The 15,867-nt window shown below is 42.7% G+C and overlaps 1 long non-coding RNA gene across 1 annotated transcript; it reads left to right on the top strand.

Annotated features, from left to right (window-relative positions):
• The first annotated feature begins 1,109 nt into the window (after positions 1 to 1,109).
• On the top strand, positions 1,110 to 15,478 carry LOC116659321. The gene is made up of 4 exons (XR_004314637.1): positions 1,110 to 1,120; positions 1,815 to 1,819; positions 13,995 to 14,000; positions 15,328 to 15,478. It is a non-coding gene; the product is annotated as an uncharacterized LOC116659321 (long non-coding RNA).
• Positions 15,479 to 15,867: the final 389 nt, after the last annotated feature.

Raw genomic sequence — 15,867 nt, 5'->3', positions numbered from 1 at the left:
CAATAGCCAAGATATAGAAGCAATCTAAGTGTCCATCAATAGATGAATGGATAAAGAATATGTGATGTGTGTATATATATATAACGGGGTGTTGTTAGCCTTAAAAAAAGAAATCTTGCCATTTGTAACAACATGGATGGATCTAGAGGGTGTTATGCTAAGTGAAATAAGTCAGACAGAGAAAGACATATACCATACGATCTCACATGTGGAATCTTAAAAACAAAACAAACAAAACAATATGAAAACACTCTCATGGATACAAGAACAAACAGGTGGTCAGCTGAGGGAAGGGGGTGGTGGGGATAGATGAAGGGAATTAAGAAGTGCAAACTTCCAGTTATACAATAAGTGAGCCATGGGGATGTAACATACAGTGTAAGAAAAATGATCAATAGTAATTTTATAAGTTTGTATGGGAACAGATGGTTACGATTTATCATGGTAATCATTTCATAATATATGCAAATGTCAAATCACTATGTAGTACACCTGAAACTTACATAATATTGTATGTCAACTGTATTTCGATCTTAAAAGTTTTCCATTTTTATTAATGATTTTAAAAGCTGGTTACATATTTAAAACATTAACCTTTTAAAGTCACATTTTATCATAAATAGCCATACTCTTAGATGGCATTTGTTATATAGCCTTGAAGCTGACTTGTTACTCTAGACTATGACTCAAATTCATGGGCCCTCTTACAGTTAAGTGAGACAGGAAAAAAAATAAAGGATGTGAGAGGCAGAAAAAAGACAGGTATTCTGGTTTCCATGAAGCTTAGACTTATGATCAAGAAATTGTGCTGTGCCCCAGGGATGTGTCTCTGCTCTGTTAAGGAGGCTTGCCACAATCTTAACTCTGCTTCACTGGGGACTAGTGATTCTAAATATTTGGCTCTTCTATGATGTGTGCAGTCTCACCCCCAGCAAAGAGGTAATAAATATAACTATGATAACAGTAATAATATTTGTATAGTTACGCAGCCCTTTCAAATGCATTACCTCATTTGCTGTGCATGGTGCATAATAACAACCATGCAGTTTGTCCTCAGGGCTCCCATCAACCACAAATTTGTTAATGCTCAGAGTCTGCCATTGTGTGGGCCACATTTCCAGTCAGGCAGACCTGAATTAACAGATTCTTCTTTGGTCACTGACTAGCTCTGTGATTTGGGGTCACAACTCAGCCCATCTGGGTCTCTGTTTCCTGTGTTAGCATTGCATGCTCTATAGTACTGTTGCTTTGAATACATAATACTGTAAAAGTAAAGCTTCTAGCACAGGGAGCACATATTTTAAGCATTCAGTAACTTAGATCTCTATTTTCCCTCTTTCCCAATACAAACATCTTGGGGGAAAACAGACATACTTCTTTTCCCTAGTTGTTTTAGGGATTTGCTTCTGGTAAAGAATACTTACAGTGCCTTAGAGATCCAGGCTCATTTTACCAGGCCAGATGGGGATCAGGAGCAGAAGACAGAAGTCATCAGGAGGTGACAGGAGGGGGCAGTGGGGAGATGGGGTTGGCATGGCAGAAAGTGAATGGGGCCCATTTGAATGCAGAATAAAGTGTGTTCAGTCAATCAGACTGCTGGGTATCAAAACTGACTTAACAATTAGCCAACACAGACACATAAGATCTCCCAGATTGGTAAGGTCCAAGTTTTAACCACAGGCACCTGTAATTAAAGGTTTGGGCGACATGGGTTCCGACATAGCCTCATTTAGCAGCTGCCTGGCTATAAACAGACTTGGATACTGGGGCTAGGTACTCATAGAGCCTCATCCCGGGAGGGAGGAGTGATTCAGAAGAGGTGACTCACTTAAGTAATTTGTAACAACAGCCACAAACTGCTCATATTTCTTCTCCTCCACCCTCCAACCCCAGTTCTGCTGATGCTTTTCTTTTCTGTGTTCTCTGCCCTCCCTCCTTTCCAGGTGTTACACAGCCTGACTCCACGGAGGAAAACGCCAAGAGTGATTGAGATACTGTCTTCTCTGAAATTACCAGCCTTCAAACATACAATGAATGAAAGAATGACTGGCAGGGTCTGGTCACCTTGGGAACCATCTCTGCTGTTGTGAGCTATTCTTTAACATTATTTGATGATGCTCATTTATGATTATTCCCAGTTGGAGAGTCAGGTGACAAGTCCAATTAGGGTCTAGCTCAAAGTCTGGCTTTATTGATCTTCAGTGATAAAGGCCAAATGTTCACATCAGTGGTTTTTAATGACCTTTTGATATATTCAGAAGGTACAGTAATTTTTTTCATTTAGCACCTTAAATTCGAGGAAACAGATCTGGAATATTAACTAAGCTAAATTGATTACTAGAAATGTAAGGGGGCATTAAGCACTCAATTTTCTACTTACTGCTATAAAAAATTTTCATAATTGAATCAATTTTCTTTCTATATATATATTATATATACATACCTTCTTTATGTTTTAAAATATATTTTCCAGATTATTTACAATAAATGTAATGCTCCATGCATAATAAAAATATTTCTTTAAGAAAGAGGGAGAGAGGTTTAGAAGCTCTGGCAACATTTGTGTGCAGGAGTGGTGGTTAAGCATTGCCTCTCATCATCCGGCTTTATCATAGACCAGTAAGTCAGGGGCTGAGTCATTTCATGGGGTACCTACTGCCTCCAATCCCTAAAGTTTTCTAGGGACCTGCAAATCAAATTGATTTATTTCTTGTGCCTCCCTCCTCAATCTGTTCTCAGATACAAATTTTACTGATACTTCTTACTTGGTGAGGTGTCTTTCCTGATCTCTTTCTCCTTGTTGATTTGTATATTTCTCTCATTTTAATAAAATTTCAGAAGGAGCAGAGACACATATTTGTGTTCAATCCAATACATTTCCCAGGAGGTCCCATGGGTATTTATACATTCCCTTCTATTCATAAATAACATTGTGCACAAATGTCTCAAGAAGCTAGGCAAGTTAATACTAACCTGGTGACGAGGAGACACAGGGTGTCATCTAGAGTCACCTGACCTACCCAGGATATGGGACATAAAGATTCTTTTCCCTCCCCAATTATTCTAGCCACAGCCAGGGATATGCAGAAAGCAAGTGGCAAACACAATATGCCAATTTCTCTGTAATAGAATGTTGTGCTTGAATAGGAAGGAAACTGCAGCTGTTCAGTACAGATGGCAAAGAGCTGACTGCTTTTTAACGGCATACAATGAAATATCTAAAGTGAATAGACACATCGAGAAACAGATGTGTGAGGAAGTTCCCACTTCCCATTAAAAAAACAAAAAAACCCTCAATAGTTAACATTTATTTAGATTTTTTTTTGTAAATAAAGAGCTTACCCAAACCACTGGCCCAAGTAAAAATTTCCAAGTCAATTCACTAAATACTGTGTCCCCAAATATTCGTGGATGTGCCTAAAATGTATTGATCTTTCAGGAATCATCTTTGCAACCACCCATTTTAAAGCCTTTATTACCACATAGATGAGGCAATGAGTATGGATGTCTACCTGTGTGTAGGTGTGTGTCTGTCTGCATACCTGTGTGCACATGCTTTTGTGTGTGTGTTCACTTAGCCTCCAGATCTACAAAATTAGAAATTTCTTACGGACGCAAATAGTGATACATTTTTCAAAATTCTTCTGTTTCTCATGGCACCCAACCCTCTGCTAAACACACGGTAGGGAGTCAACAAGTGCTTGCTGGTTCACTGATGCTGTTGAAAAGGGACGTCTGGACCTCCACCAGCACCAGGAGTGTATCCGGATCTATGTGACATAAACAAGTTGACAGAGGAAGATGTTAGTTAAGAATTGTCAGTTAAATAAGCCAGTCACAAAAGGGCAAATACTGTAATTCCACCTATGTGAGGCACCTAGAAGAGTCAAATTCATAGAGGAAGAAAGTAGAATGGCGGTTGCCAGATCTGAGAGAAGAGGGGAGTAGGAATCAGTGTTTAAGAGGACAGTGGTTTAACTGGGGACGATGGAAACATTCCAGAGATAGATGGTGGCAATGGTTGCAGGACAATGTGAATTTTACTTGACGCCGCAGAACTGCAAAATTAAAAATTATTGAAATAGTAAATTTTATGTCGTGCATATTTTACCACAAGAAAATGAAAGAATTATCATCACATCACTAATGGCTGGTGGGGCTCCTTTTACCAGGAATATCTGGGACCCTAGAAGGATCTCTTTATTTACCGGGTGATTTCAGTCTCATGAGCCTCTGGTTCATTGGATCCGATGCAATGGGACCAGGTAAAAGAAAAATTCACATCTGAATAGAACACAATGAAAACTTCGTTTTTGTACATTTCATAAACACTGCTTTCTGTCAGCATCACTCCCTCATTTAATGTCTTTCAAGAAGATAAAGTTTCCATCAGACATTCTTTTCTGAGAAGTTGCTCACTGTTTGAGTTTTCTAGTGAGTGTCACCTGGGTCACATTTGTACACTCGTGTTCAGGCTGGCTCGGTAGTGAGGATCGGATACTGAGTGGAGCTGAATGAAGCAAGTTTTGGCTATAAAGACCCTGGTATGGAGAAACCCTTGTTCTCACAAAAAATTTGTTCCCCGTCTCCCAACCTTTCCTCCTCTCTGTTAGGATTTTGCGTTCTTTGGAACACCTCAGAGAGTGCAGTCCATTCAAAGGCACAACCCTGAGGTCACTCAAATATTTGCTAAGTGAGTTGGAACAGTTTGGAAGAGCCAGTGGTAGGGGGCCTGCCTGATGCCCCAAGGTCCTAGAAGTTTTACCAACTCGGTGTTGGAAAGTCATCCATGGAATGAGCAGACCTGCTCAAGCATCATCTGGGAGGCCACCTGAAACTGCTCACTGGTGCCTATATTGCGATGAAATGTCCTGGGGGCTGGGCATCACTGCACTGGGTCGTGTACTCATTGTTACCTAAAGGCAAATCCAAATTGTGAACAAGGATGGAAGCAGGAGTTGAAAGTCAGGAAGAGCAGTGCAAAGCTGGCTGGGGCCAGAGGCTGGATTCCAAGGCTGTGAAACAGATGAAGGTGTCAGAAGCCCACGTTTGGTTAGTGTTGGGGGCAAGGGTGACTGGCAAGGTAGACATGATGTCTTTAAGTTTCTGGGCAAGATCAGACACCAGGGAGCAAAGCAAATTACAGAGGTGGCAATCAGCAAGTACTGTGTGGCAATGCAAAGTCACAACATGGACGAGAAGGGGAAGGTCACTTCATACATCAGATGTGTTATCTGCGTGATGTAAAGCCTCAGCCTTCATGAAAATGTTTGAGTCATCAATTAAAATTTTCCCTTTTCCTCCAGGCATCCAAGTGACACAGAGAACCAGCCTGACAGAGCACATGATAAGAAGAGAGAAAAAGGAATTTGAATTTCCCTTTTCAGGATGATCTTTGTCACTCATTCTTTTCCTCGGGCTCATCTCTGTCCTCACATCTTCAGGGCTTGATTAACTAAAGGTCACTTCCTGGTTTCATGTTGTCAAAGCTCTCATTGAACTGAACTTCCTCCAGGCAATAACTTCTCTGTGCTCCTTGCCTAACTGAACCTCTTTCAACACAGCCTCCTTGCGCCATTAATTAGTTGATTTCTTTGACCCTGGAACACCCTCTAAAACTTCCTTGCCCCTCCCTTCACTTTCTGAGAGCCCAGTCATAAGACTCCCCCAGGCAGGCTCTGCCTTCCATGCAGGTGCTCCAAGGGAAGAGCATACATTTGCAACTAATAAAAGAACAAGACATCACTTCTGAAATGTTTGCTTGAGGGCTGAAAATTTAGCCATCTCATAGCTGAAGGTTAAAGGACTCAGAGATCTCATCCTTCACAACCTTTTGTTAGAAGTCAGTTTGGAGCTGGAGAAAGAAGAAGGAAACTATGAAGAATATCTAATTTTGTGAATCTCATTTTCAAATTCAAATCTCAAATGTTCCCTGAGGCAGTGGATTGCGAAGGCAGCACAGTGATGGAAACGTAATAAAAGACCCAGAAAGAACATAGATCACCCTGGCCTGTCAACTGTCATAGGTAAGGGAACAATAATGACATTATTCTAATATTTAGCGATGTTCTTGGCTGTGTTTCATCCTCTGCAATGACAGTCTCCCTGGCTTCAAACTTCCTCACTGTCTACCATGAGCTCATCCATGGTTTCTGGTCATTTCTGCCTTATATTCTCTTCCTTCTCCCTCTGCTTAAAAAATAGGTTTAACCACAAAATCTGTACATGGTGATGTCTTTATGTTATCAGTTTATGTCATGATTTCAGTCACTTCCCAACCCAGGCTCTCCTATTTTTCATCTCATTAACTCTGTCCCCAGTTATCTGTTTATAACAGAAGCATGGATTATATAAATGCAGTTCTCTGGTTTCCCCATTCCTACAGGAGAGGTTAAAGCCCTTTGAACAAAATACAGATGTTTACAATAGAAACATTAACTCCATTTACAGCCTCATTTCCTGTCACTGTGACCCTGCCCTCTGTCCCCAAGTCCCCAGTGACACCATGGTTTATACTACCATAATCCCAAACAAGTGAGACTCTGACTTCTCAGTGCTTTCCCTGGAACATCCTCTCTTTTTCTCTGCCTGGACAAAGAGGACTTGGTCTCCACAGGTTAGAAGGGTCCTCATCTGTGAAGCCTTTCTAAACTCACGCCAGGATAATTGCTCTACTCTGCAGGATTGGGTGTCGTATTGGAACTGTCTGGCATCTGTTCCTGTTCCCATGACTTTACTCAGACACACCAGACTGGGAACCCTCCCTTTTCCACTCTTCTTTTTACAGTGCCTAACCCCTTGTGCTCAGTTAATGCTGAATGAAGGAAAGAATGAAATAAGATTTTTAAAAAAATATTTTTGAAGTATAATTGATCTACAATGCTGCATTAGTCTCCAATGTGCAGCACAGTGACCCAGCTATACAAACACACACACACACACACACACATACATGTTCTTTTTCATACTCCTTTCAATTACAGGACACCACAAGCCACTGAACACAGTTCCCTGTGCTGTACAGTAGGACCTTGTTGTCTATCTATTCTGTACATAATAGTTTGTATCTGCCAATCTCAAACTCCCAGCTCACGGACAATTCATGGTCAATGAATGGACAATCTATCCAAGAATAAGCAGCGTGCCATCTTCAATAGACCTGAGGTTGCCTTAGCACCAGTTACTCTACCCAGATCCTGGGGATAACCCCCTCTGTCCTTCCCCAGGAGCTCCCAGATGAGAGATTAGTCCATCTTCGCTTTCTTTCCTGGTTGATTTCCTCTTTGAAGTTCATTTCCTCATTGTCTCTTAGAAGGAAAGTTGACATGTAAATGGAAAGTAGTACTTTGTGTCTTACATCCAGTGTGACCTCAATTCCTCTTTTTCAGTTGAGGGTAATGACACCCCTAAAGGAGACTGTATACTCTCCCTCCCCAACCCCCCATTCACCATTCCCAGAGATCCAGGATCATCAGGTGTTCCTCTTTCCCAAAACTCCACACTCTAAGTCACAAGAACAAGCTTATCCATCCTCTTCTGCCAGCTGCTGGGAGTGTTAGCTAGCACACTTTTCTAGAAAGCAATTAGGAAAATGCATCTAAAGTCTTTAAAAACTTCCATTCTTTGATCCTTCAATCTCACTTCAGCAATGGGGGAAAATATATAACACAGATGTTCATCCCAGAATTATCTATATTAGAAAAATATTTTAAAAGCAGTGGATTAATTATGGAACACACATTAGTCAGTAAAAATTATATCTTAGAAAAATATTTAATGGCATTCCCCAAATGCTTATGTTAATTTGTTAATGAAAAACAAACATCTACCAATTTTTCCATACTCATAGCTGCTAATGTAAAGGAATTGGAGACTTTTTCTGTTTGGCTCCAGGAACAGCCTCATGACTCCCTGTAGTGTTCTGGGGTGCATGACCCTCTGCTGGCTCTTCACAGCACCCTGCCCTCTGCTGTCCCACTTCTGAGGTCCCCAAGGGATGAAACACACATTGCTCTTAGCCCAGATCCCAGGCTGTATTCCTGCTTCCAGCAGCTGGAAGAGACACTGCCAGACCCCTGGCTTCCCAGCCTGGAACTGGGTCCACTCGTTCTGGCCTTTCTTTGCCTTTCAGTTTCAGAGATCCTTGTGTTCTACCCTGAGAGCACACAGCACACCTGACATACTAACACCCACCTCTGAGTCTCATGACCCCAATACTTCTCCAGGAGGAAAACAAAAAGCATAGAGGGTGAAAGAAGGGAACTGGAAAGAGTCTTACCCTGCCCTAAGAACATCCACCCTGTGTGCCAGCTACGCTTCCTTCTTGGCTCCTCCCGTATCTTTGATGCTACTGGGCTCTCCCTGGAGAGGGTGGGTGAGATGGGAAGGGTGCATGCAGACCCCCAGGATTCTGAAGATGGTTCCCTCTCATCCCTGCCCATCTTCCTCCCCCAGGAAAATCACACCAGGTTACAGACAACTGGTCACCTATGTGGAGAAGAGAGTGAACACAATTACATTCAGATACCTTGAACCCAATCTGTTCTCTGAAAGAAAAACTAGGGATTTTGCTTCAAATTACTGGAAGAGGACAATGTCAGTGGTAATATGTTGTCCTTCCTGTTTCCCAAAGCAGACACGGATTGGAAATCACAGGGCTTTAGGGCCAGGACACGGTGGCCCCAAACTCTCTCCTCACTATCGCTTGTCCAGTGTTTTGGGAACCAATTCTGGTTTCTTGTATACACCCATCTTTTACCATCCTCTCCCCACCTGTGGCCGCCCTTCTTAGGCAAGTCCCGCCGTGGAGAAACACTGCTTTGTGTGGACTCTCAATGAGCCCCCTTATCTGGTTTTGCCATCCCTCTGCACCCACTGTCTCCATCTCAACAGACATTTTGTTACCAGTTTTCTTTATCTGAAACACTCCTGCCACCGATCTGATGGACTTCGCTACTAAGTCGGCAGCATACTTGTGTCTTTAGGCAGTCGAAAATTAAACTAATGATACAACTGCGTACTTGGCAGTGGCTCCCGGGGGTCAGTGCGCCTCCCTGGCCTCGGTCTCCTGCAGGTGAGTAATGGCTGTAATAAAATCACAGAGTCAAACTCTCTTGTCATTGTGAGGCTCCCAGGGAGCTGGAGCTGTCCGGCTAAGATGCATCTGAATAGGTGAACTCTGGCACCAATATGAGCTTCAGGGTGGAAGCAGAGACAGAGGACAAAGAAAACCGATTCAAGAATGTTCTGGGGACACTTGGGGGGAAAAATATCCAGACAAAAAACCTGATGAAATGGTCCAATCCTGACGAAGTCTTCTGTGCATGCCAGGAAAGGTGCTGATGAGACAGTGAGGGTTGGGGGACACGACACAACTGAATGCATGCCTTGTTTTTCCAGAATTGACCCCTAACAGGTTAAGCCCTGACGTTATTAGAGTGTAGCGGTATTTTTAGGCTGATGATAGTCTACAGACGGAGCTTTTCCAATTTATTGTTGGTACCGATTCTTCTCCAACAGTCGAGTTAAAAGAATTAATCACGCTGGGATGAAATGACCTTTCAAAAATATAAGGAAACCCTTCCCCGTCTGCCCCCACAAGAGAAGCAGTACTGCCTGCTTTTCAAGTCTGTGCTTCGCAAAGTGCATCTTGGGGAATCTCAGCGAGACTTCTGACATCTCTTCTTCACACTTTCCACGCTCAGTGATGCCCAACTCTGGAAACACAAATATCATGCTGCATCTCTTGGCAAAGCCTCTCACATCCTCACATCACATGTGAGGAAGCAACAGGATTCTCTTTGTTACAATTTTCTGAGTAAATCATTTTTGAGCTCAGGATTCTTCAGAATTTCTCCCACTTCAATAATTTCCATTTCTAAATGCGTATCAAGCACTTACAGTGGGTCACTCGTTACGTAGCTGTTATGAAAACATAAAGGTGAGTGCATGGTGCTCAGGCCCACGTGGCTTTGGAGTACTAGACTCACTGAACACCACAGGCAGCCGAGGTGCAACTTTCCTCACAGCTGCGCCCACGGAGAGGCTGAAGAGAGTTTTAGGACAATCCAGTGGCAAGAAGTTTCCCGTGGAGATACTGACAGTATCATGATGGTGGTCGCTACTAATACAAATAATAGCTTTCCATTGTATAGATCTTATTTAGTTTTACAGAATATTCTTTGATATAAGCCTCAGCCCTGTAGGCCTCCTTCCAAATGTCATACCTTGTCCACTTGCTTTGAGGCCCTTTTGTCATTCATCTCCTGTGTCCGTGCATTCATTTGTCCATCCAGCCATTCATGACTCACAAGAATGTGTTTCCTTTAAAAGTACATTCTCTACTACTGAATCCTCACTATCGAACATAAAAACAAACATCCCATGCAGAAAAGAGCAGAGGTTTTATTGACACAATTGCAAATGCATATGGGTATTGTGGAAAATGTGAAGATGTCTTTTGCTCCAAAGAGACAGTCCGTGGCTTGAAAGGACTGATGACTCCTATGACAGAGCAAGACACACAGAACTTGATTCCATTCTTCACCAGAAACAATACTCATTCATCTGATTAACACATACTCTGCTTAACATAGCATACGGATCATCACTATCTTGATTGTTCTAGACGATGTGGCCAAACCAATAAAGCTTGAAAGAAAAATAAGAGGAATCATGGAAAACGAAAGGAAGTCATTACTTTTGAAGGACCCAAATTCTACTTAGAAAACCCAAGAGAGGATTTTAGTCAAGATTGTGCTGTAATTGAAAAGCTAAGCCAAACTACGGGAGTGATACTGGCAATACGTATAACTGAGAAAAGATTTCTATTCAGAATCTACAAAGACTTCCACAAATCAGTAGGGAAAGACACCAAAGTGAATAGAAAAAAGAAATGGGCAAATTTTGTGATTTTTTTTTTTAAAGGAGAAAAATCTAAATGGCCAGTGAATTTCTGCAAAGATGTGCAACCTCTCTGGTTCTCACATGAAGAAGGGATCTCTAGACCATGGCTTCCAGGTGATTTTATAATCATATGTAAAATTTAATTACTTTCATTAATTTATTAATTGAGCAATTAGTGAATTAATGGTCTGATAATGTTCTGATTGACAAACACTTACAAAGCTCTTACCATGTGCCAAGCAAAGAAGCCCCCTTTGTGAAAAGTCTGTTGAACTGATGTGTTTGCTCTCAATAAAAGCTGCTTAAAATTCTCACACTGAGAAAGAAATGGAATTAAATAAAATGTAGTTAATACTATACAACTGAACCATCACCAAAAGTGAAACCCTACAGCAAACTAGTGCATATAACAAAAAAGAAGCAGGCTCACAGATACAGAGACCAAACCAGTGGTTCCCAGTGGGGATGGCAGGACGGGCAATATAAGGTGGCAGGGGGTGGGGGAGGTACAAACTCCTGGGGGTAAGACAGGCTCAAGGATGCGTCGTACAACACGGGCAATATAACCAATATTTCGTAGTAACCATAAATGGAAAGTAACCTTTAAAAACTGCATAAAATACTTTTAAAGTGATTAAAAAACAAATGTATTTGTGTTAGGAATAGGAAGATTTGTCTTTCCAGGTAGAGCATTGAACGGAAGGCCAGAAAGTCTTCAGAAATAGCTGATGCTTGTTGAGAGGTCTGATGTAAGGCTTCATCAGTTTCCATATTTGAGAAAGTGTCTCAAAAATTGAGTGCATGTTTTCCATCTCTGGAGACTTGTTTGTCTCTTACGCAGTGAAGGTACCTGGTAATGAGCTCATAGTTAAGAGCTAATTTGAAATGGAATTTTTATAGAGCCAATTTTTTGGTTGCTTAAAGGTAATTGCTTTGTACCTAATTTAAGCCCCATAGGGAGCAGTTCTGATCTCCCCCAGCAAACTTTATCTTAAATGAAGCTGATCTATAATCCTATTACATGTGTCTGGGTGTCTATCAGTAGATACCATGGGATGCACTGAATTTCTAAAGGATACCTTGTGGTTTTAACACCCTCCAAGGGTTTTACTTTTGGCAAGGAGGTGTGTTGTTTTCTGGAAGTCAGGTCAATTCTCTGCACCAAACAAAAGTCATGAGAAGATGATGAGATTTGTAGTAACTTTGCTTGCTCAAACAATAGATCACAGTTGCCTGGCAACGTGCAAGAGGTGTAATGCTGTAAATGGAATGAATGAAACTGAGGAATAAATGAAGCACTGCACCCATTAAGAATAGAAGGGTATTGAGGCTCCATAATCAGAACACATCCAGATGTTGCCATTAGCCAGGCTACAACAAGGGTTCTCAGAGTGTGGTCCCAGTATCAGCCTTGCCTGTGAACTTCTTAAATGCAAATTCTTGAGTCCTACCCCAGATCTACTGAGTCAGAGACTCTGAGGGTAGAGCTCAACAACTGTATTATATCAAGACCCCCACCACCTCCACCCTGCCCCAAGGTGATCCAAATGCACATTGAGGTTTGAGACACATTGAGCTAGTTAATGGGATTTTGCTGAAATAAACTATGAGGTGAGCATGGTCAGTCACAGGAGCTCTCACAGATGTGTCGGGTTTGGTCTGAGATGTGGAGACAGAGATGGGCAGCATGGGGAAGCAGGCTACTAACAGAAATTCATGCCAAAGGGCTCCGATAGCTCTTTCCCATTTGGAGGAGTGAAACAGCGAGTCAAGCCAAGTCAGGGAGCAGAAGGTATAACCAGGGTGGTGGACACAGTTCTGGGATCAGGTAAGGTTTTCCTCTCCCTGCCTGATTTTTACTGGCGTCTCTTGCCTGGAGACACATTAAAGTTCCTGGAGGTCTCTGACATGGGAAGCAACCCGTGGAAGATGGAGCGTAAACAGAACAACCCTTTCATTCAACTAATTTCACTTGTGAGACAATGCACCCAAAGCTAATAGAACTGACCTCACAGGGTATAAATAGGTGAGCTGTGGGTAAAGGAAACAAAGAAACCTTTCAGAAAACTCCATGACGTGCTTTGACACCATTCCAATTTTGGTCGACAATGGGGGTTTCATTAGCGTGGATAGAATAGATCGTTAACAAAGCATTTGGTGTCTCTCTCAATGGATCTTATTATAGAAATAGCAGTCGAGAGCTAGTTGACAAAGAGAATCATGCCAAGGATACCAAATTATTTGATAGAATCTGGAGCACATGAAGATGATAAAATATAACTGTGAGGACTTTGACAAGTTAAGTTCCAGAGAACTGAGTTCTAGCCATAGATTCCAGTGATCAGTGTGGCCTCCCAAAAAGGACTTGAATAATAATTGTGTATTGATTAAATATTAAGCAAGACTGGATCATGTTTTGGTCTCTGGCCCAAACTTGCCTGAAAACTCTCCTTCTTGGATGTCTGAACCCAACAGTTTATCAGAGGCAGGAGTTAAGCCAAAAGCATCGAGGATGCATCAGACACCCCCTAGACAGCCGATGAACACAGGCTGCAGAACCCCACCCCCAGGGTATCTGATTCTGCTCATCTTGGGTGGGGTCTGAGAAACTGCATTTCTAGAACGCTAGTGCTTCTGTTTCAGGTGCCACATTTTGAGGACCAATGGAGGAGATAAAGCACTCAAGAGGAGGATGCATTTCCAGGACTAAACCATAGGAAAGGAGTAGAAAGTAGAAACCCTTGACCGCATAAAGCTGAAAATGACTTCTCAATCTGACATCTAGGAATTAGAGATTTCAGGCAAGCTTTGAATGATTCTATGAGATATTTCTGAAAGGGTTAAAATGAAGTCAGGCTTCCTAAGTCCTGGATAATCTTAAGAAGTTCCCATCTCACCAGGTATAAAAACAATGGCTCTGAAGGGGATCATGTCTGAGGCTGTGAACCCTCCCTGCTGTGCTCCTGCCCTGTGAGCTCATTCAGACTGGCTGTCTGTTTCCAAAAGGGTAGCCAGTAACTGTGCAAGTGGGTGGGAGATTGTCTTTTCCTGAAACTTTTATAAATAGTCTCTGGTGTGTGGCTGCCAAGAAAAGGGTGACCTGGACATTTTTCTTTTCCAAGGAAACCAATGTCCACCCATAGAAGCTACTTGTAACCCACTCTGTGACCCTCTGAACCCCAGAGTATCAAGGTCAACTTCTCAAAAACCTTGGCCAAGCTCAGGTCTCTCCCTGGCCTCAGGATGGAGCACCGTGGAATGCTGAAGGAAAATTTCCTCACAGAAAAGGATGTGAGAACAATGCAAAACATGTGCTTATCAGACTTTTGGTAGAACTTGATTTTCCAGGTCTACTTGTCACTGTGTCATTCTGCTCAGGGTGTAGCACCATCAGAAGTCCCCTGACTGTCCAGTGCCCAGGAACCAATCTGTGTAGCAGCTTTGAGCTGTGCAGGGTGGGGCTTGGATGGGATGTAGCCTGCAGAGGTGGACTGCTGACCCTAGGCTACACCACAGAGATTTTCTTGGCCACAGCCTGCTAAAAGTGACACACAGGAGGAAGACAGAATACCAACAGTGCATGGAGGTAGGGCTCTTTCTATTGTTTACATGTCGTTTGACCCAGATACATCATCTCCATAGCCCATTGCTGCCTCCAATACTCATCATGTGGGGGAAGGGCCGGGGGGATTTCCAGGCTTCACTTCATTCCCATAACTTTCCACCTGAGAGGAAGAGGAATGAATTATGTGAGCGGTAATATTGATGAAACAATCCTTGGCCATGTTTCTATTGGACAAGTTTTAAACAGTCAAGGTCACTGCTTCTATGTGCTCCCCCATGTCCCAAGTTCTCTCGGATTAGCCTGTGTTCCAGAGCACTGGGTTCTGTGCTGTCAGTCTCTGTGGGTGAGCCCTTTGATGAGGCCACCTCAGAGCAGGGAAGTCCAACTTTCCTCAGTTTCTTGGCCTGGAATTGGGTGGATAAGTCAGCCTGGCAGCTGTCTTTAATTCTGAGTCGGAAACAGGAAGTTTTCCTACATTATTCTCTCTGTTACAAAAAGTCCTGAATGGAACTGATATGATCTTCATTTAACAATAGAGTTATCTTTTATCAATGAGCATCCTCAGGGAGGAGAGAGGTGGGTGACAGTGTTACAGTAGAGTAGGCTCTTGTCTCGTCGCAGAAAGAATTCAGAGACAAGACACAGAGGTCAAGAAAGTAAAGTGAGGATTTATTATGTGATAGGATGCTCTCAAGGGGAGAGTGGGCAAATTCAGGTAAGTAGCTGCAGTGAGTTTCTTTGGCAACATGGATACATAGGGTGTAAAATGAATGGGTGGAATATTCATTGAAGAGGGAGGAGCTTGGAGGTCATATTCCCCAATTTTCACTCCAGGTGCATCTTCCTGAGGGGAGGAGGATTTTTGTCCTTATTTAGTCTGGATCAGAAGCATCACGGCATTGGTGCATGATGGATACTTCTAATCTGCGAGGCTAATTTTATTGTAATAAGGGCATAATGAGCACAAGTTACATTCAGACACTGGAGATTCCTGACTTTTCCCACCTTTCTTCACCTGCCTTCAAGACTTGTCACCCCAAAATGTGTGATTTCTTATCAGTCCAGAGGATCCTGCTTTCCTCTGTCTCCCCAAGGTCCCCCGTTGTTCACAAGGTGTGTGGTTTTCTGCCATTTGACGCATTCCCCCATTTCTCTGCGCATATCTAGAGATCTGCCCGCTCTAATATTACGGTCTGGGCATGAGGCCTCCCCACCACCCCACATTCTCAACTATCTGAGATTCCCACGTGGGCTTCTCTCATATCAGGGTTTATCGGAAGGTGTGAAGGTTTGTTGGCCTCAGCACAGCAGAGGAAGGAAAGGGACTGAGACTTGGCATGAGACATGCCCTCCAGGGTGGGGCAGGCCCCGCTAACGAAAGAGATTCAGGGAAGGCA

Source organism: Camelus ferus, chromosome 23, assembly GCF_009834535.1.
Source record: "Camelus ferus isolate YT-003-E chromosome 23, BCGSAC_Cfer_1.0, whole genome shotgun sequence".
Classification (NCBI taxonomy): Eukaryota; Metazoa; Chordata; class Mammalia; order Artiodactyla; family Camelidae; genus Camelus; species Camelus ferus.
Note: the sequence above shows the minus strand (reverse complement) of the source record. Positions and strands in the feature narration are given on the sequence as shown.